General features: G+C 37.6%; 1 pseudogene; it reads left to right on the plus strand.

Annotated features, from left to right (window-relative positions):
* The first annotated feature begins 5660 nt into the window (after window positions 1–5660).
* LOC140154084 (complement C1q tumor necrosis factor-related protein 4-like) lies at window positions 5661–21163 on the plus strand (annotated as a pseudogene).
* The last annotated feature ends 239 nt before the right edge of the window (window positions 21164–21402 follow it).

Genomic DNA, 21402 nt, shown 5'->3' on the forward strand with positions numbered 1-21402 from the left:
TATAGTTCAGTGTAACTTCAAAACATGTTGTATAAAATAACATTACAAAATTGCCAAAATCCCACTACTCTTTGCATTCAAATGACTCGCAGTCTCGCACTACAGCAAAAGTACTCATCAAACTGAAATGTATGAAACTTATCAATGTCTTAATCTTTGACTTTCTTTTTTTTAAACAAAAGAGCAGGCTCATCACTTGTATTGATCTTCACAACTGATTTGCAAGCTACAAGTTTAGTAGTTATGTTATGTGTCTATATTTATATGTAATGCATTCAAATCCTGTATAACATGTATATAGTACAATTTACATTTGGTGTTATTTGGTCATGAAAAGGAAACTTACATTTAAAATATTAAACTATTTTTTAAAACAATTTCTAAACAAAAGTATGGTCTGCATATATACGTTTCTAGTAAATTATATGTACCATGGATTACAATGTAATGCAGGTTATGCAGACACAAGAATAATACATTAAAGAGTATAGAATACACAGTATTATCTCATTTAATAATGGGAACAGATAACGTAACTTTGTATATTAAATACACTTTTCTGTATTTTTACGGAAATTCTGGTTGTTTTTTTGTTGTAAATTTGCCCGAAATTTCAGAGTTTTTTTACAAATGTAATGCATTCAAATGCTGTATAACATGTATATAGTACAATTTACATTTGGTGTTATTTGGTCATGAAAAGGAAACTTACATTTAAAATATTAAACTATTTTTTTAAACAATTTCTAAACAAAAGTATGGTCTGCATATATACGTTTCTAGTAAATTATATGTACCATGGATTACAATGTAATGCAGGTTATGCAGACACAAGAATAATACATTAAAGAGTATAGAATACACAGTATTATCTCATTTAATAATAGGAACAGATAACGTAACTTTGTATATTAAATACACTTTTCTGTATTTTTACGGAAATTCTGGTTGTTTTTTTGTTGTAAATTTGCCCGAAATTTCAGAGTTTTTTTACAAAAATTTTTAAAAACAAAATGTAATTACTTTTTTGATATTTCCCCCTTCTATTCCCCATTTTGGTCATACTTGCTGCCTTACACAAACCCTAACCCATCCTCCAAACCTTATTGTAACTTATCTTAACCCAACTTTTACCGTAACCCTGAATCTTGCGGTACATGTAAGTCACTAACCTAGGGATGTTGCAAAAATATTTTTTGGTAATTTTTCTTTTTTTTTAGCAAATTTGGACAACCTGTGGACCTAATCCTATTTGAGGTTCTAGGACCTTAATAGTTAATTTGAAAAAAAAAGTTACAGCAATTATGAAAAATGTACAAGGGGCGGGGCTTTTCACACAGTTAGAACCCCCCCCCCCCTTCTTGGCTATGCCACTGCATTTTAGGGCAATTTTGACCCCTGTAAGTTATAAAAGTTTATCCTATAGCATTTATCTGTATCAACACTATTTTTTGAAAAATGTGTAAATGTAATAAATTAAAAAGGGAGGTTTCAAGTAATATTTTGCTGGCAATTATTCAGGTGGGTTTCCAAAAAGTAGACCTTGTGCTTATTTTGGTGTGCTTTCAGAGCATTTACGATATGTAATTTGAACATTCAAAACTTTTGCGGATAATAAATGCATGGTGGCTCATAATGTGTGAACTTCAGATTTGGGGTAAAAGTGGAATGAAAAATGTGTTGCCTGTAGTGCAGTGTCCATTAATGTCATAGGCCATATTGTGTCATGCAAGTAGGCCTGTTTACATCTAAGTAGCTTTTACTTTTCTTTTAGTAACATTTGTATACTTGTATGTATGTACGTAATATTCTGTTGTTATTTTGTACAAAGTATCTTTTTCTGTATATAATGCCTCATTTATAAATATTGTTTATTTCAAGTTTGTAAAAGTATATAAATTTCTTTTTGAGTAGTGTCATTACTCAAAAATAGCATGCCAACACTGTGTGTCAAAAATTGTGTTCTTTCTTGGCTTTGAATACTACAGTAACTACTTGATCAAAAAACAGCATTTTCATTTTTACCCTGTGACACTAATCCCCAATATCAATGCTACAGGGTGAGTTAAAAAAAGTGCAATAGAGAAAAGAATCCATTTTATTTAAGAACCGAGTTGAACCTTGGGTTTCAAAACATTTTATAAATGATATATCCATTACTATATTAGTGACCTTGTTTGAAAAAATCAAGGAATTAGCATTTACCGTTTTGTTTTTATGACATTTCATAGCGATACCCAATTTTAATGTTTGTCCAGGAGACATCTAAAATTTGAATGTCAGCCAACTATGTAAGGTAGATTTAGAACAACTGCCATTTTCTTTACCCCATTGGCACAGTTTGGTATTGAAATAAAATGTAGCACCCAAAGTGTTATTGCCCTTGCTCTTGTTTAAGGAGAAGAAACATTTGTTATTTTCATTTTACCTTTACTTTAAAGATGTTTATTCTCTACCAAAAACATACAAATTTGTAGGCGGGCTTTTCAAATGTCGAAATGAAATGCGCGCAAATCGAAGTGGAGTGAATTACAAAATATCCAGGAAGTTGGACATATTGGGATTTTAAAAACTGGAGTTGGAGTCTAGTTAGGTATGGATGACTTGAAGTAATGTTAGAAAGTTTGTTTGAACAGAAAAAATGAAATTAAAATAATGCAAAAATCAACCTTATTTAAGTCAGTCTCGAAGCTGGTGCCTTTATCGTGCATTGTGTGCTCTCATTCAAAATACATGGTACCTTGTGGACAAATAATGAAATTAGGTATCGCAGCAAAAGGACTCATAAAATTTAAAATAATGGTAGTTGAGATTCACTTTATTTTTTCACAGAAGGTGACTTGAGTGTGACATTTATAGAAACTTTCAATCATGGAACACGTTGAAACTGAGACCATATGCCAAATTTCCTGCTCGCTCTGCTCGCAATATATGATAAGACAATTTAAGGTTGTAAATTCAGGTTCCCCAAAATCTTGCATGTGTAAGGGGGGGGGGGGCAAAAATTTTTGGCACGGCCAAAAGGGGGGGCAAGCGATTTTGGGCAGACCATTTTGAGAATTCACCACCCAGGGGTACACATAATAGCTCATAATTATTGCACCACCCCTATTATTAGATAGAAATAAAACACTTCACTGAAAAAAACAGCAAGTTCGGTCTATACAGTCTACGCTCGAGTCGACATAGTGAGCGATAATGCAAGACTACGCGCATTGATTGGACTTGTAACAAGTCTAAAAGCACCCATGCATTTGATTGGCTGTTTGTTAGCACTGTGTGTTGGTACTTGTGCCACGTTACTCAAGTAATGTAAATAATGCCGACCGAGCGGAACTTTCCGTTATGATGTCTCATGCCCGGAATGTTAAGATTTTGTCACGAACTTCCAAGGTCCTACTAGGGAACACTGCGTCGGTAATATGCGTGTTTGTACCGTCTAAAAGAATTGACCCTAGTTGCCTTCGAGTGTTTTAACACATGAAATTTGTTGCTAAGCTTAAGCCCGAGCATAAGTTGATGGAAATATTGCAGAGACCTCTTGCCAGGAGGAATAAATTAATCTGCAACAACATCCCAGCAAACACAAAAATGGTCTTAAAACGTTTACTCAAAACGTTTTAATAACATTTAAATTGGGGGTTCATTCATATCGAAGGTTCAGAACGAGAAAACCGTAACTTACTATGACCAGCTCTCACAAAATGAGCATAAAGTTGGCTCCTTGCTTTGGTCTTCAAAAATCAATATTTCCTCTACAATGTCTTTTGTTTTCTATTGAATTTTGTCATGAATAATGGACTGTATCTTCTATAGCGCCTTGGCGACTTTACGCTCATAAACTTGAGCTCAGAACTTAAAGAGGAAGCCCCGCCAGAGTAGTTCTTCTGAGGTGAACCAAACCTGCCTGGTTATCAAATTAATCAGTGACAAGGTTATCTCTGAATTTGACAGGTGCTAATTGATGTTTTAATGTTATTGCATCATTTAGTACCCGTCAAATTCAGAGATAACCTTGTCACTGATTAATTTGATAACCAGGCAGGTTTAATTCACCAGAAGAACTGCTGTGGTGGGACTTCCTTCTTAATAGGTGGGTAACCTGATTGACAACCTCATTCCCCCACTTCATCCCATCAAAATGCAGATTTTGGTATCAGGTGAAAGCTCATATTTTTCGCATTTAACATAATGAAATTTAGCGTTCCAAATCCGTATTTACAAAGAAATAATTTCAATAAGTTAATGAGAAAAATAGGATATCTCATTCAATATCACTTTATATGAATAAATATGAATAAAATCACTGTAGACTATATTATCATGATTATCACGCTCTATCTAAATATCATAATTCCATAGGAATTAGTCCCATTTACAAGAAACATTTATACGTGTTGTTTTGCATGAGTGCTTGAAAGGGACGACATTTTATGTTATAGTCAATTTTAAAGAATTCCATTTTCCAAATATATCAGGTCACCTTCAGGTTCAGGCTAACGGTGTCGGCTGCAGACAATGACTTTTAAAAGTTTCTTTAAAATGCATATATTTCAGAATTGTACATTTTCGTGACCATATTTAGAATCAGCGTGTAGGTTTGTACAGTGAAGGTATAGTGGTGTTAATTTATAAACACTACATGTAAAACGCGTGAAAATTATGGAGATTATTATTAACACAAAATAGTGTTAAAAAGCATATTTTGTACAGTGAAGGTACAGGGGTGTTAATTAATAAACACTAAAACACGTAAAAATATGAAGATGTTTATGTTTTTTAACACAAAATAGTGTTGAAATATGCTTTTTAACACTATCTTTTTTTTTTTTTTTTTTTTTCCATTTTATTCACCTGTACTTGGGCCTGGTGGAAAGGAAAAAAAAACATACAGTCATGGTCCACCAGACCCCATCTTAATTACTGTAACCAAGATACATACAAAGATCAGAATATGTATGAGATTTTAAATAATACCACCCCACCATGACAACAGGACCCAACCAATACCTCTGTTAAAAAGAAAGAGCAAATGCTGCGCACTACCAATCCAAGAGTGATGAAAAAGGCCAGCAAAATAAGAAGTGGTAGCCCAGCAAAAGCATGAAAAGGCCTACACAAAGGTAACTGTTGGGTCCCCCTGCCATGGGTGGGCAGAATCAGCACTAGGCCTATACAATTTTTAACACTATCTTGTTCAAGTGGTTAAGTGTTGCTGTTCTGCTGTTTTTTGCAATGTATGTGAAGAAATCGGACCATGCACATAGCCTACCTCATACCAGCCGCTTCCCCACCACATACACATCCATTGACAAGGCTTTTATTTATTTATTTATTTATTTATTTATTTATTTATTTATTTATTTATTTATTTATTTATTTATTTATTTATTTATTTATTTATTTATTTATTTATTTATTTATTTATTTATTTATTTATTTATTTATTTATTTATTTATTTATTTGTTTGTTTGTTTGTTTGTTTGTTTGTTCGTTTGTTTTCCCAAAATATCAGACACTCATATGACTCACCACTCACCAACACTCGGGAAATGACTTTCATATTAAACCGTGAAACGTAATGATTGTTCCATTCAAACAGACGGAAGAGTGAGATGCAATGATAGGCCTACAATTTCCATTCAATCAAACGGATGTGGTATTACACCGGTTTGGTCTGAGACTAGAAATTGACGTTAGTTTGGAGCCTGGTTTGTCATTCTCCATGTGTAGAATTTAACAGTTGTCATCCATTCTACCATGTCTACTGTGTGTTGAAAACATTTTTGTGAGGTAAGCGATTATTTTTTATTCTTTATGTTCAAAAAGATCCGGAAAGACGTTTTAATATGAACTATCTATCTAGGCCTATATGATTGATGATCTGGTTCGTTTGAAATTCAAACACTAGGCCTATATTCACCTTTTTTTCAACACGGGTGAACAAGTCGGGGTAATAATTCAAATACAAATGGTCAAAATGTTTAGATGATGGGCGACTTTTCCCTCCCAGCTACATACACTTTAGGCTATTAGATTTATTAGGCCTAAGTTTTAATAATTTGGCATACAATTTGTATTAGGCCTATATCGCGAATTTAAAAAAATCTAAATTGTTTGATTAATATCAGAAGGACATTCCCCGTATTCAGAATGCAATTTGCTGTATCTGGTGCATGGTGTGCTCTCATGTGATGTCCCTCGAAGTGATTACGTAACTCCCTGGTAACTGGATCACGCACCTTTTGGAATTGATAGTACATGCAATAGACTTTGTGTTGCGATCATTTCGATCGTGGTGTAGAACTCAAAAACGTGATCCAGTTGGCATGGTGATGATCGGATTACACGTAACACTTCGCTGGCGAATTATCACATATATCCGTAGGCCTAATATAAGTAATATATCGTAAAAACTCGATAGTTAGCATTATAATGTGCTTATTATCGAGCGCTGTTTAAAACATGCAAACACGAAAAGCCCCATCCACAAAAGGGTTTTGAGCAAAATAATCATCGATACACAGAGTTATATGAACCTAAAGTAAACCTGCAAAATGTGTGTCTCAATCCCATTAGCTCAGTTGGTAAAGCGCCGGACTTTGGTACAATTTTATGTTTTCAAATTTAGCGCTCGATAATCAGCACATATGGCAAGTATCGAGTTTTTACGGTGCAAGTAGTAGGCCCATGGATAGTAGGCATATTGTCTAGACAATATCAATTACGCATAAACTGACACTCCACAACAGCTTACAACGTCATAATTAAAGTAAAAGTTCAATTAGCATGATTAGGTTTCAGTTTTCCCGGGCAGTTTTAGATGTCGACATTAACATTCTTCAAACAGTTTTAACTGAAGTTCTAAAACACTGAAAAGTTGAAACAGATGAATATGCCAATTAGTATGATTAGTAACAGTTTTCATCATGCCAGTGTGCAATTTGTTTCTCATACGTCATTATCATGTTTGCAGGTGCCTAATTAAGGCCTTAAAATACTGTTCAATTTAATACTCGGAGTTTGGGGGGGGGGCTACTTTTGATTTTACATCTAGGCCTACTTATCACAGGAAAGAGAAATCATCAAAATTATTATTGCTGTGTATCACTAACATGTTCCGAATTCAGGGGTGTGAAATAATGTATTTTGGTCATTTTTACAGCTCATACATTATACTGCAACAAATAACACTTCATTTTTTAAATGAACTGAACGTGATGAAAGTGCACTTAATCTACAGATGTTGCCAATTAACAGACTTTTTGCACTTAGCCAACGTTCTAACAAGTCGCCACCACCGGGTATATGGTATTGAACCGGTCTGGGACTCCATGCATCAAATTGATAGCCAGAGCTAGCCAGCCTATTAATTTTTTCAAACCATAACCATACGTTCGTTTATAAAATGATGTAGATCCTTTTGTCACTAACGAATTATAAATATTTCGCATATGAAAACGTCTATAATCAGAAAATGCTGAAAACGGGAAGAATTATCATCACAGCACCGTGAATTCCAAGTTATATGTTTTCTTTTATACTTATCAGGACGTGACGTTTCATCGTGACCTTTTTTCAAGATGTATGCTTGTATCTTGTTGGTTTTGGCATCGATCCTTATTGTTGCAGCTGATGTGGATACATCTCAAGATCTACTTATTCCAAGCAACAACAATGAACAAGTAGATAAAGGACAAGAGGAAACCTTCCAACAGCCTCCAGACGAGATACCTCATTGGACTACAGAAGCGCCTGAGTATGTTCCAAAAGACCCTCCTCAAGAAGAACCAATTCCAGAAGCCACTCACCAAGAATCTGCCCCAGAAGTTCCAGTATCAGAACCCGATCCTTCAGGACATCAGACGTGTTTCAGTGGACAACCAGCCCCCATTTTGATCGGACTGCCGGGCTCAGCTGGCCCTCAAGGGCCCCAGGGGATCCCGGGTCTTCAGGGCTCTATTGGAATGCACGGAAACCACGGAAGCAACGGGGTCAACGGGATGCCCGGCTATCCTGGAGAAAGAGGTCAAAAGGGATCGAAGGGGAGGCCGGAATCCCGGGTGCTCACGGTAAGGAATACTTAAAAAATAAGGAGCGTTTTAAAGCACAGGTAGTATAGGCTGTTGCGATTTAGTTTGGCATTTAGGATGGGGTGGGGGAGAGTTCGCCCTCCCTCAAATTAAGTGTCAATTCCTTTTTTGTTTTTGGTAAGTTTGACCCTGGCCGTTCCAAATGACAATTTGGCCAGAAAATTTTACCTTTTAATGTTTCTCATTAGATCACGGATGGGGTGGGGATATTCTCTACTTTTTGCCCTGTCGGATAATTAATGTATAATCATCACCCCCACCCCAACCTTTGTCATTAGGCCATATTTTTCTCATCATAGACCGTGATCTCACCGGGGATCTCACGCAGATGAAGAGATTCTCATTTCATAAATTATGATTGCAGCTAGCCCTGCAAAATAAGCATGCAGGAAAAAGGACCTTTCGTTGACCACGCTATTGTTTTCCGGAATAGTCTGATATATGATAGATAGTCTGATAGTCTGTGATAGATTCTTGTCTCTGATACTGGTTACAACAACCATACCAAGGCCTACTGCTAGTACTAATTTATATTGGAAGTTCACTGACCGTTATATGGGTTTCTGTGGCGCCAGGAATATATTTGTATATATGGGGTGCAAAATCAACAAATTATGCGCAAAATTGCCGCATGGGGGAATCAACAAATTAAATGCGCAAAATTGCCGCATAAAGTGGAAATGTTCGTAATTTTGGGTTTTTACAGGGGGGGGGGCAAGAGTTCTGACTGGGGAAATTCCCCCATGCTCCCTGGCGCCGTCATTGGGTCGCTGATGTTGGTGTAACTTATGATCGTTTAATTTAATATTGAAACATTGACAGCTTATGACGCTCTTAAAATGAAAACCTGCCCCATATCTATTTAATCAATTTTTGTATTTGTATTTATTTTAATAGGAATGCCGGGTTACGAGGGGCCCGAGGGCCCGCGAGGAAATCCTGGATACAGAGGTGATAGTGGTGTGAAGGGAGACAATGGCTCCCCTGGAAAAATCGGTTTGACGGGCCCTCCTGGGGCTAGTGGACCAATGGGACCGCCCGGCCCTTCAGGTATGCATACTGACCATTGTGTTTTGATTGATATACATTAGCAGTTACCCGTATTTGGCGGTTCTCGGCTGAGCGCGATTACCTGGCTGATGGTGACTGCCCACACCAAGTTTCATGCCCATGCGACAGTTTTTACTAATTTGACCTCAGATGACCCCTGGTGACCCATGTCCTTCCCAAAATTTGGCTCTTATTGTTGACTGTACCCTTCAAGTTTCATGCCATAACAGTTTTACTAATTTGACCTCAGCTGACCCCTGGATGACCTCAGATGACCCCAAAATGATCTTCAAAATTTGGCTCTAAATGTTGACTGTACCCGGTACCCAGCAAGTTTCATGCCCATACGACAGTTTTTAGTAATTTGACCTTAGATGACCCCAAAATGATCTTCCACAAATTTCACTCTAAATGTTGACTATAGGCCTATACCCACCTAATTTCATGCCCGTACGACAATTCTTAGTAATTTGCTCAGATGACCCCTGGGTGACCTCTGATGTCCCCGAAATGACCTTCCAAAAATTTGGCTCTCAATGTTGACTGTACCCGCCAAATTTCATGCCCATTCGACAGTGCTAATTTGACCTCAGAATGACCCCTGGATGACCTCAGGTGACTTTTACCTACTAACCAATACAAACTTGTTCTGTCTGGGGTCAAGATGCACCCACCCAAGTTTGAGAAACGTGAGACCCCAAGTCTCCGAGAAAATAGGCGGACAGAGAGACTTACAGAGTCACAGACAGACACCCAGACAGACCGAGGCACAGACTACCAGTATAATATAGATGATACTTTTACAGAATCACAAATATTGTGACTGCAGGTTCAGGATGTTGACTTACGTATGAAGATGATAACTACTATGTGACACGATCTGGTCCATAGGCCAAAGGAGGCATACCGTATATACTAAAAACACCAAAGGTTTTGTTCTAAAGTTTGGTCTCCATGGAGCAGATCATGTCATAAATGATCACTCTTAAATAAGATTTCCTGCCCAATAATAATGCGTTTATAGGATGTCTTAGGCCTATAGGAAATCTCCTTTCTCTTTATACCATGGTCGTGCTCGCAATTTTCCGAAGAATAACATTTTAAAGACCGTGTTTACAGACCTTCATGAAACGTAATTGCTATCGCTTACAGGTTCCAAAGGAGATTTAGGAGATTCAGGTCTGAAAGGAGACAAAGGAGACTGTGCGTGTCCAACTACGAATCCTGAGGCAGAAAAAAAGAAACAAAGTTTCATTTTCAGTGGCAAGATCTACAGGCTTACTCGCCGACCCCGGACCAGTTATCATGAAATGGGACCACGTTTTTAATAATGTCGGCAGAAATTTCCATCCAGACACGGGAATTTTTAATTGTTCTGTCAGTGGTAAGTTGAACATAATCATTGAAGAAGAAATAATATGAAACTTAAAAGAATCTCTCCGCTCCCTTGGAGTAGATTATTTGTGATATAGATACTATAAACAGTATACGGGACGTGCCGCAAACATTATGGGCCACATTTCGGCCATTTGCATTTTACAGCCTGTCTCAAAAAAATTGTGCAAGTGAAAAGCGCCCTCTTTGGCAATTAGAAAATACCGTTGTGACAAAATGCTTACATCAACGTCCCGGGCGCCGCGCAGTCTTAGCTCTCAAATACCGTTTGTTCTGTTCAATTTGCTTGTTCCAATTTTGAGATATGTTTATTTAACAACGAAAGGGTAAAATCACAATTGTGCCACTTTTACTAGGGAAGAGAGCTGTACATGTAAATCAATGATAGCTGATGTTGATGTGTCTAATGCACTCCCCTTTCCGGGCGCATGCATTAGACGCATCATTATCAGCACGCGTGCATTATTTTGTCTAATATCTCTCCCAACAAGTAATAATACGCGTTCATTAACCTATAAACATGTATAAGTGCGCAATATTTGTTTGTCTTTTAAGGGGGTACTACACCCCTGGCCAATTTTGTGCCTATATTTGCATTTTTCTCAAAAATTATAGCACATTGGTGACAGGTAAGATATGTATATTATAGGGCAAGGACTACAACTACTGTACTGAAAATTCAGCAACTCAAAGCAAGTAGTTATTGATTTATTGATCAAATATTGGTTTTCCCTCATTTTTTACTGTAACTCCGCAACTGTTGTCTGTGCTGAAATAAAATTTCCAGTGCAGTAGTTGTAATCCTTGCCCCAATAATATACATATCTTACTTGTCCCCAATGCGCTATAATTTTTGAGAAAAGTGCAAAAATAAGCACAAAATTGGGCAGGTGTGTAGTACCCCCTTAAGAGAACAGTATTTACCACCATTGACATGCACATGCAGAACAGCAGAATGTGAAATCCATTTTTACAGCAGAATGTGAAATATTTATTTGTCTCTTTTAAGTGGAAAAAGGTAATCATCATTTCTGCATCATGATAAAACAGTAAAAACAGTCAAAAGGTTTGTATTGTGTAATTGATGCATTCTTTTGATTTCACGAAGGAACTCTTGAAAAACTTGATGCTATCACTGTTACTTGTAAAGCCCTCTTCCCTAGTAAAAGTGGCACAATTGTGATTTTACCCTTTCGTCTTTAACTAAACATATCTCTAGATTAAAATAAGCAAATTGAACAGAACAAACGGCATTTGAGAGCTAATACTACACCCTTGACGTTGATGTAAGCATAATTTCACAACGGTATTTTCTAATTGCCAGAGAGGGCGCTTTTCACTTGCACAATTTTTTTGGAGACAGGCTGTATATCATGTATGCCTATGGATAATTTTGTCAAATGTTCAACTTTTTACCACAAATTTCGGGAAAAGTTGTATAAAATCTTCCATGATGTGTATAATTTGGACTTTTGGTATATAGCAATGCGTCCAAATTCCTTTGGAGTAGGCTACCATGGCTACGTTTTACCGTTGCGAAAAACGATCCAGGCGTAACCAGAGGCAGTGACGTACAATGGAGCACCCCCTCCGTGTGAAAAGTCTTGGTCACACTTGTCCCCTGTTATGCATGTGGTATGCTGATGCTTGCCGTCCTGATATTTGATCTTTTGGCCTTTTTTGTACTTTTTAACCCATTTTGACCATTTTCGTCAAATTTTTCGCCCCTTGAAAGTAATCTTTTCTCCTTGTCCGCCAACGGCTGAAACGTGAGCGCGAGCAAATTGCCTTCTTCCCAGCATGCCCAGCAAAGCGTTTACAGCACTTAACGTTTAAATGTAAAAGAGTATCCACCAAAAAAACGTTGACAACGTAAAGAAAGCAGCAAGTTTAAAAAGCCCCCACCTCGGCTCACTTTTTGAAACTTGGTCCCATTTGTAAAAGATACTGATTTAATCTTTGTCATAATTATCAACTTAAAACATTTCCAGAAGTGTTATGTTTCTTTAATGTGCCGATGCGATATTAAGTTGTTAGCATTCTGGAACGATCAGAAAGGTTATTATGTTGTTCTTGGCCAATATCCTATATATGTTTTGTTTTATAATAATTATTAAGTTCATGACCAATGATTGAATTAAACGAATAACAAGTAGGCATGTTAATGGCAATGATGCTATTGTTTAAACGTTAAAAACACCAATTTGCTGTTGATATTCAAAATGGGACCAAGTTTCAAAAAGTGAGCCGAGGTGGGGGCTTTTTAAACTTGCTGCTTTCTTTACGTTGTCAACGTTTTTTGGTGGATTTTCTTTCTTTTTATGAATGTAGCCAAGCAGCTCTAAGCTTGGAAAGTCATCGGGTTACGAAGTACTCCATAAAACGAATAAAACGAAAAATAGATGTTTGAAATTATGTTATCCTTGATTTATGACAGTAAATAATTAGTAATAATAAGCCGTTTATTTTGAAAACTTGCTGGTCACTGCTACCGCGTGACTATAATGTTAATAGGGATACATACATTTTAATATACTTTAATTATTCAAGGCAACTAAGAAAATGTAAATATGAACAACACATACCCAATGTTGACAATGCCAGCGAGACACAGAGTCAGTCCGATTTACTTCAAATTGAAACTATGTAGCAAGGCTTATACTACGGAAGCGTCTAAGTGCCACGACTTAGCAAGATAATTATGTTTTAATGATTGTGGTTTTTGTAGCCCTTTAGATGGATATCCAAATTTCTAGTTGGATTTCCCTATTAAGCGGCGGTTGTTGGCGGTCTTTCGCGGTTTGTAGTTTTAATTTCCCTCATTCTTCATGACCTACCCTCTATCGGGGTTAATTTATAGTTTAAGCTCATTGGATAACTATACTTCGCGGTGTGTGGTTCTTTGTAGCTATGCGGGGCAATCTAGTTGGATATCCAAATTTCGCGGTTGATAATTCTTTGTAAATCTAGTTGGATTTCCTATTAAGCGGCGGGTGTTGGCGGTCTTTCGCGGTTTGTAGTTTTAATTTCCCTCCTTCTTCATGCCCTACCCTCAATCGGGGGTTAATTTATAGTTTAAGCTTGTTGGATAACTATACTTCGCGGTGTGTGGTTCTTTGTAGCCCTGCGGGGTAATATAGTTGGATATCCAAATTTCGCAGTTGATAGTTATTTAGATTTAGGGGAGAGCGGGGAGTGTTCGCCCTATTTTTTTCTGACCAGTCTAGCAACGTCAATTTTAAGGTTAGGGATGACCTGATTAGCCCATGTGAAAGCCATGTGTCTTAGCTATACACGACCACAATCCCAGAACTAATAGGCCTTACAATAGCAACAGGATAGAGCAAACAAAAAGTTTTGCAAAGTGGCGAACTTGCACCATATTGGGGCAGGTTCGCCCATATGGTGGGGTAAGTTCACCCTAATCACAAAAAAAGGTTTAAACATTGCGTAACAATAACATATTCAATGCAAACATTTAGCAAGAGTATACAGGGCATTCATTCTCTTCTGGGGAATCACTAAATTTGTTGCAGGGGTCGGGTCAGGGTAAAATGTAGGGGCCCAAAGTGAGCTTAAACGTATCATGTTTACAACTTCAGGGGGATTATGGATTAGGACATAAACGGTGGTATGAGTAATACTGATACCACATAACTTAAAAAAACACATGCTTTTCAGTAGTTTTACCTTATTTAATGGTATAATTATCAATATTTTGCATAATACGCTGATGGGGCAGGTCCGCCCTGCAGTTTGGGGTAAGTCCGCCCGGGGAAGATATAGGGCGAACATGCCCCATCCTCAAAAGGGCGAACGTGCCCCTTGTGCACATTTTTGTATTTTCTTCAGGGTATGCAAAATACAAATCGAATAAGGAGCTTATAACTGCATTAAATCTTTAACAAATCCCACATGTTCCAAATACAGATTACCATTAAAACCATCTGTATTTATGTATCAATGATAGGCCTAATACAACATTATTAATTCAAGAAAAAATTACGTTTTGGTGTAATTTTTTTGTTTTGGCTGCAGTTCGATGAACACGTCCCTATATGTCGCGTAGCTAATATGAGAAGTTTATAATAACCTATGTCACCTAATTTTGCCATCACCAAATCCCCCGATAGCCGTAGTGCTGAGAAACAAGGGGTGGGCGAACCTGCCCCTAGGGCGAACACTCCCCGCTCTCCCCTATAGATCTAGTTGGATTTCCCTATTAAGCGGCGGTTGTTGGCGGTCTTTCGCGGTTTGTGGTTTTGATTACCCTCATTCTTTATGCCTTACCCTTTATCGGGGGTTAATTGATAGTTTAAGCTTGTTGGATAACTATACTTCACAGTGTGTGGTTTTTGAAGCCCTGCGGGGCAATATAGCTGGATGTCTCTATTGAGCGGCGGTTGTTGGTTGTCTTTCGCAGTTTGTGGTTTTAATTTGTTGGATATCCAAATTTCGCGATTTGTGGTTCTTTGGCCATGCGGGCCAATCTAGTTGGATATCCCTAGTGAGCGGCGGTTTTTGGCGTTCTTTCGCGGTTTGTGGTTTTAATTTCTCTACTTGTTCAGGCCCTGGCCTCTATCGGTGGCTAATTTGTCTTTTAAACTGGTTGGATATCCATATTTCGCGGTTTGTGGTTCTTTGTAGGGGCGGGGCAATATAGTTTGACATCCCTATTGAGCGGCTGTTGTTGGCGGTCATTCTTCAAGCCCTGCAGTCTCTAGGGGTGGGGGGTAATTTATCGCTTACGCTTGTTGGATAACCATACTTCTTTGTAGCCCCGCGGGGCAATTTAAGTGGATATCCAAAATTCGCGGTTTGTGGTTCTTTGTAACCATGTTTGACATCCCTATTGAGCGGCGGTTGTTGGCAGTCTTTCGCGGTTTGTGATTTTAATTTCCCCATTCTTCAAGCCCTGCTCTCTATCGAGGGTTAATTAAATAGCTAATTTGTCTTTACGTATGACTTTAATGGCCTTACGTTTTTGTCCCTGCTGGCCTTCCATATTACTGGAACAATTTTTCACACCTATAGAGTGTATGCAACAAACCAACCGGAACGGTATAACAATTGAAATGACAGTCATTTTTTGTAGGAATACAGTTCTACGATAGCTGAAGATGACAGAGGGACAGGTCTCTAGATCGATTCAACAACCATTCATACATATTACATGTATTTTTATTGTCCTATTATCATGCGAATCGCCCCGTGGTAGGACAGAACTTTATTTAAATGAGAAAATATTGGTAACCTGATCTAGTTTCTTGTGTTATTCAGATTGTTGTGTTGTTCAGATTTAAATAAATAAAGAAAGTAATAAAGAGATTTCTTTTATTATTTGTTCTGCTAGCGGGTGCACTATAGGTTTTTTTTTTTTTAAATAGGCCCTTAATATAATAAATAATAAACCTGAGAATCAAACATATTGCATTAATAAAAAAAATAATATCACAATAGCACTGGATGATTAAAATTGTGTTATCCTTGATTAATGACAATAAAATTATTGTTTAATACAATATTTAAAAATAAAAAACCAGTTGGTCATCGGGTTTCGAACTCGGATCCCTGGATCCGGAGTCGAACGCCGAAACCATTGAGCTACGGGACTCTGATATAAATTGCTGTGTCGAAGTACATTATTTATTATATGAATGGGTGCATCGTCCGGAAAGAACAAAAGAATTGTGAAAAACATGATTTTTTTTTTGGCGAATGGGGCTCAGAATTGTTATGCCGGGTATCTCAGAAATTGCTAGGGTATAATTGGAAGTAAATCTGAAAAAGTAGTGTGTAGGTGATTGCCCGCTAGTGCTGTAGCCTTGTCCAAAAATTCTGGATCAGCATTATTTTCCACTAATTTTCGCTATGAAATACCGGGTGAAATGAAGCAAAAGTGTTTGTTTATTATTAAACAATGGTTGACTGTAGGATTGGTGTCCTTTTTGAATTAATGAGTTGTCAAGATATTACATTTGGGACTCTAAATAACATTAAACATGGTTTTAGATACACTTTGTACCCAGCGAAAAATATCATAGAACAATAGAAGTCAAGTGTTTTAATGTTTGGTGTAAATATAGTCTCGCGGGAGCATCTTTTTAGTCTTCTTTAACAGTCTTTTTTTTTAAAACTTGCTGGTCACGGCTACCGCGTGACTCTAATAATTATGTAAAAGGTATAAAATGTTTTAATAACATTCAAAAACATTTTTGAAGACTTGCTGTAAGACATTTTAAAGTAAGTCTCCGGCAATCACAACATTATGCCTTATAAGAATAAAACAGCCATGTCTCAACACGTGATATTTAAAATTCCCGGGCGACGAAATTGTCTGGTGCAATGACGTCCCAGTGGCTGGCGACAATTTGGCACATATAACCATGACGTCATTGCCCTAGAAAATTTCGGCGCGGGAATTTTGAATATCGCGTGATTGCTCTTATTAGGTTTTTTTACGGTCAATTGTTATATGCGTTTGTTTTAAATAAAACATGTGATTCGTGTTTGATAATTATTTTTCTAACATTATAAGTCGTTATTTAATGTTGACGAAAAAAAGAAGAAGAGAATTTCGAATAATGGTCATCGTTATACATTTTTCTTTTTCCTCTATCGTATAGGTACATACTACTTCATTTTCCACATCGCCAAGTCATCAAATCAAAACTTTCCATTGGTGCAGCTCATAAAGAACGGTACGTGATATTGGAAGGCATTAGACACTAAATCATAATCATTTTTGACCATGCATCATTATAATAATATAGGCCTACTCGCACAATCACACCGGCTGACTCGGGTAATTATGCTTTAGTGCATCTTCTCCGCCTCATAACTCAAACTCGCAATCGGCATAGTTATCGTAAAAACTCGATAGTTAGCATATGTGCTTACTATCGAGCGCTTTTAAAACATGCAAACATGAAGAGCCCCATCCACCAAAGTGTAAAGGGTTTTGAGCAAATCATCGACACACATAGTTATATACGAATAAGTAAACCTGCAAATGTGTGCAACCCTATTGGCTCAGTTGGTAAACGCCGGACTCCCTGGCCGGACTTTGGTACATTTTCATGTTTTCAAAATCGCTCGATAGTAAGCACATAATATGCTAACTATCGAGTTTTTACGGTATTTAAGTGTTGCCATGGTTGTTGGGACGAACTCGGAAACTGATTCGAGTTTATCGTGCAATGAGTGAAAACATGAGGTCTTGTGTGCTTTCCAATTGAGAAGCGTGTTTTTCATTTGTTTGTTTGGTTGGTCGCTTGGTTGGTTTCTTTCGAAGTTTTCTAAGCTTATTCAATATGCATATTATAAGCTGATAGATTATGAAAGCATGAAATTCAAGTTCACTTTGAAGAACACATTAGTTCTGCTATACGAAACCAAATCTAAAATGATATATTTTGCTATACATTATATAGCACCGAAATATTAAAGGTTTTATAGTTTTAAAATGACTTTTTACCATTCACAAAGTTTTTACGATAGACACTAGGATCCATAACATGCTCATCTATCAGTGCACAGTTCTTTAGCTCCAATATACATACATTTGCACATTCATTGGATGACCTTTGACTAAAACTCATACTATGCAACTGGAGGTTAAATTTTGCACAAGATTCATTGTTTAATTGAGGTTATTGAACTATGCCATTGGGACGAGGCCACTGTGATCCATATAGTGAGAGTTAATTTTAGAATTTTCTTCTGCTCTTCTTACAGGTGAGCACGTGGTAGCAGTCGTCGATTATGGACCAATGGATAGCGAGGATTCTACCAGTAACAGTGTCATTCTTGATCTGGCACCAAATGATCTAGTCTGGTTACAGGTATATGAAGGAAGGGAAGTGTTCAGCAGTAACTACAGATATACTACATTCTCTGGATTTCTTCTGTTTCCAAACTGAAATGAAAATGCCTACTGGAATATGTTAGTGGCAGTTGATGTATAGGGACATAAGAAGTAGCAACTTCTTATCCCGGGGGGCACATCAAAAATTTTTGGTGGGTATGCTCCCCGGAATTTTGAGGTGGTGGGTCTTTGGGAGCTGACGGCGTACCGGTAAAGGGGTCTTTCGGAGCTGCGAACCGGGCTGTGAACAAGTAAAATGGGGTCTTTTGGAGCTGCGAAAAGTCAAAATCAAGGGTCTTTCTTGGCTTTTGGGTTGAAAATCGCCTGAAAAAATAAGAAATATGAGGAATGAGCAATTTTGGGGTCTTTTATAGCTGAAATTATCAAAATCAAGGGTCTTTCGGAGCGTTATTTTGGTCAAATATAGGGGGTCTTTCGGAGCTGCGAAACCCAAAAGGGGGTCTTTCCGGGGGAGCATACCCGTATGGTCATTTGTGTTGAGTGCCCCCCCCCGGGCTTCTTATACGACAATGATTATTCTTACGCTTACGTCAGTAGAGCTATTTTGAATTTAAAAATTCAAAATCGCCTATAGTTTTTCTGTTATTTTGCCTGGCGTAAACGGCCAGATGTACCGTAATAAGCATCGGTCGTAGGAAATCGTAACCTATTCACTGAAAGCTTGCTGACTGTCTGGGCTAAGGGATGGAATCAAAACTGAACCAGCGGCTGACCGCCGGTCCGGTGTCTATTGTTCTAAACACTGGAAACCGGACACAAAGGGCGGAACCGGCTGTCAACCGCCGGTCGAGTTTTGATTTAATCCCTTACTACATGTAACTATTCGCCAGCGAAGTGTTACGTGTAATCCGATTATCACTATGTCAACTGGATCACGCTTTTGAGTTCTGCACCATGATCGAAATGATCGCAACACAAAGTATATGGCATGTAGGCCTGCTTATACTACCAATTCCAAATGGTGCGTGATCCAGTTACAAGGGAGTTATGTAACCACTTTACTTCGCCGGCGAATAAAGATCGGTGTTCGAAAGTTCACTATTTCTTTGAATATTCGTGTTTAGCATGTTTAGGGTGATTCCGAAATAACAAAAATGTTGTCTTTTGTAAAATGAACAAAGTGGGCATTATTTAATGCTTGAAGAACGGGAATCGGTCTGCAATGTTCGTGCTCATTTGACTGTATGCCGCAAAATGGCACTTTCGAGTGCAAAACCGTCAATTGTGACTTGTTTTGTTAAAAAAATTATACACTTGTCATTTGAAGTTGAATAGCTCAAGCTTAAAAGAAGGGGGAAGCTTCACACTACAGTCGATGTGAAAATTTCATGACGAAATGCGGGAAAATTGTTCTGCAATCAGATTCTTTTCTTTGCTATACGCCTCTGAACTGAATCAAAATTATGGTATAAGCCTACCGCTAGATTCGAGGTTTACCCCATGCAGGTATGCATCGACAAGACCGCCACGCCTCTAGCTCTTCTTCCAAATGAAGTGAAGCCCTGAACATGTTGAAATGATCTAGATATTTATAAGATCATCTGGCCTAGATTCTTGAGGGGTTTGGTTGTTTGCTTAGATTTATTAAGTTTTTTGTACCACTTTCCAATACATTTACGATTCGTGGTGATTATGTGCTGTATGATATTCCAGAAAATAGATACACACCCCATTCGGATTTCAGGACCTTTTGACAAGTTATGATTGCTGGAAATACACACTTTCAAACTGTCTTCATACAGCTAAATATAGCTCACAATCGAAAATCTTAAATTTGAGGGCCTCATTTTGGATGGACAATTCCATGATTTTTTATACATTTTATGTCATTTCCAAGCTTTTTCCCGGTAACATTGACAGCTGGAATTCCGGTCGTTTTCAGGAAACAAACCTGGAAATTCAGACATATCTTTTATTGAAAATTTACTCCTCTATAGGGGTGTGTGTGCAGTGTGCACTTATTTTCTGGTATACCCTAAGGCCTCGTATCCATAGGTTGTGCCCTTGTGGCTTGTGCCCTTGTTCCGTGTTTACTTTTTCCCATGTGACCTGCCACACAGACAACGAACCTTTGTTTTGCTTAGTGGCCGCTACGGTTCGTTGTCTGTGTGGCAGGTCACATGGGAAAAAGTAAACACGGAACAAGGGCACAAGCCACAAGGGAACAGCCTATGGATACAGGGCCTTAAATGTGTGCTGCAAAGTTGCCAGAATTGTTCCGTAAATATCGTCGTCTGCATCACATAATGTCGTAATTTTATAATCATTGTTGTATTTTGAATTATTATTTTATAATTCAACATGCTTCTTTCTTTTAAGCTCTTTTAATGGACATGAAATTGTAACATCGTGATAATATATCTGAAAATTGATATGGAGTTAATTTTACAGTGTAGGCCTATATCTCATCACAATAATAAAAAAGTAACATAAGGCAGCCTTTTGAGATATGACAGTATGTAATGCAAACGACGATATCTTCTGTAATACATAACTTAAGAACTGAAAACTTATGAAGAAACCTAGAGGAAAGTTCATATTCAAGTTTCATTTAAAAATGGCACTTTTGCCGTCGATGATCAACTGATGGTGAGCATTATTTATAGGGCTATGTATAAACCACGCCATAATAATAAGATTACGATGAATGATAATTATAGTGAAAGCCAAGCCTTCATTATTTGTTGAAGGCTTGGCAGTGATAAAATAAACGTTTTGCAGAAGTAAGACTTGCAATCTTTGTTGCCTTCGTTATTTAATATTTACACACAAAGACCATCGCAAGTCAAAGCTGGATGCAGTTAGTGGATACGCGTGTTAGGAAAGTGCATACGTTGGCGTTTCATGCTTTTTCGCTATCTACTGAAGATAGCATTGCGGGCCTAATAAAATACGGCAATTCACATATTTAACAGCACGCTATATAGGAAAGTCTTTAATGTTCTTCATCATGGTCATCATATTTTTCGGTACAA

The sequence above is a fragment of the Amphiura filiformis genome, chromosome 6 (assembly GCF_039555335.1).
Source record: "Amphiura filiformis chromosome 6, Afil_fr2py, whole genome shotgun sequence".
Classification (NCBI taxonomy): Eukaryota; Metazoa; Echinodermata; class Ophiuroidea; order Amphilepidida; family Amphiuridae; genus Amphiura; species Amphiura filiformis.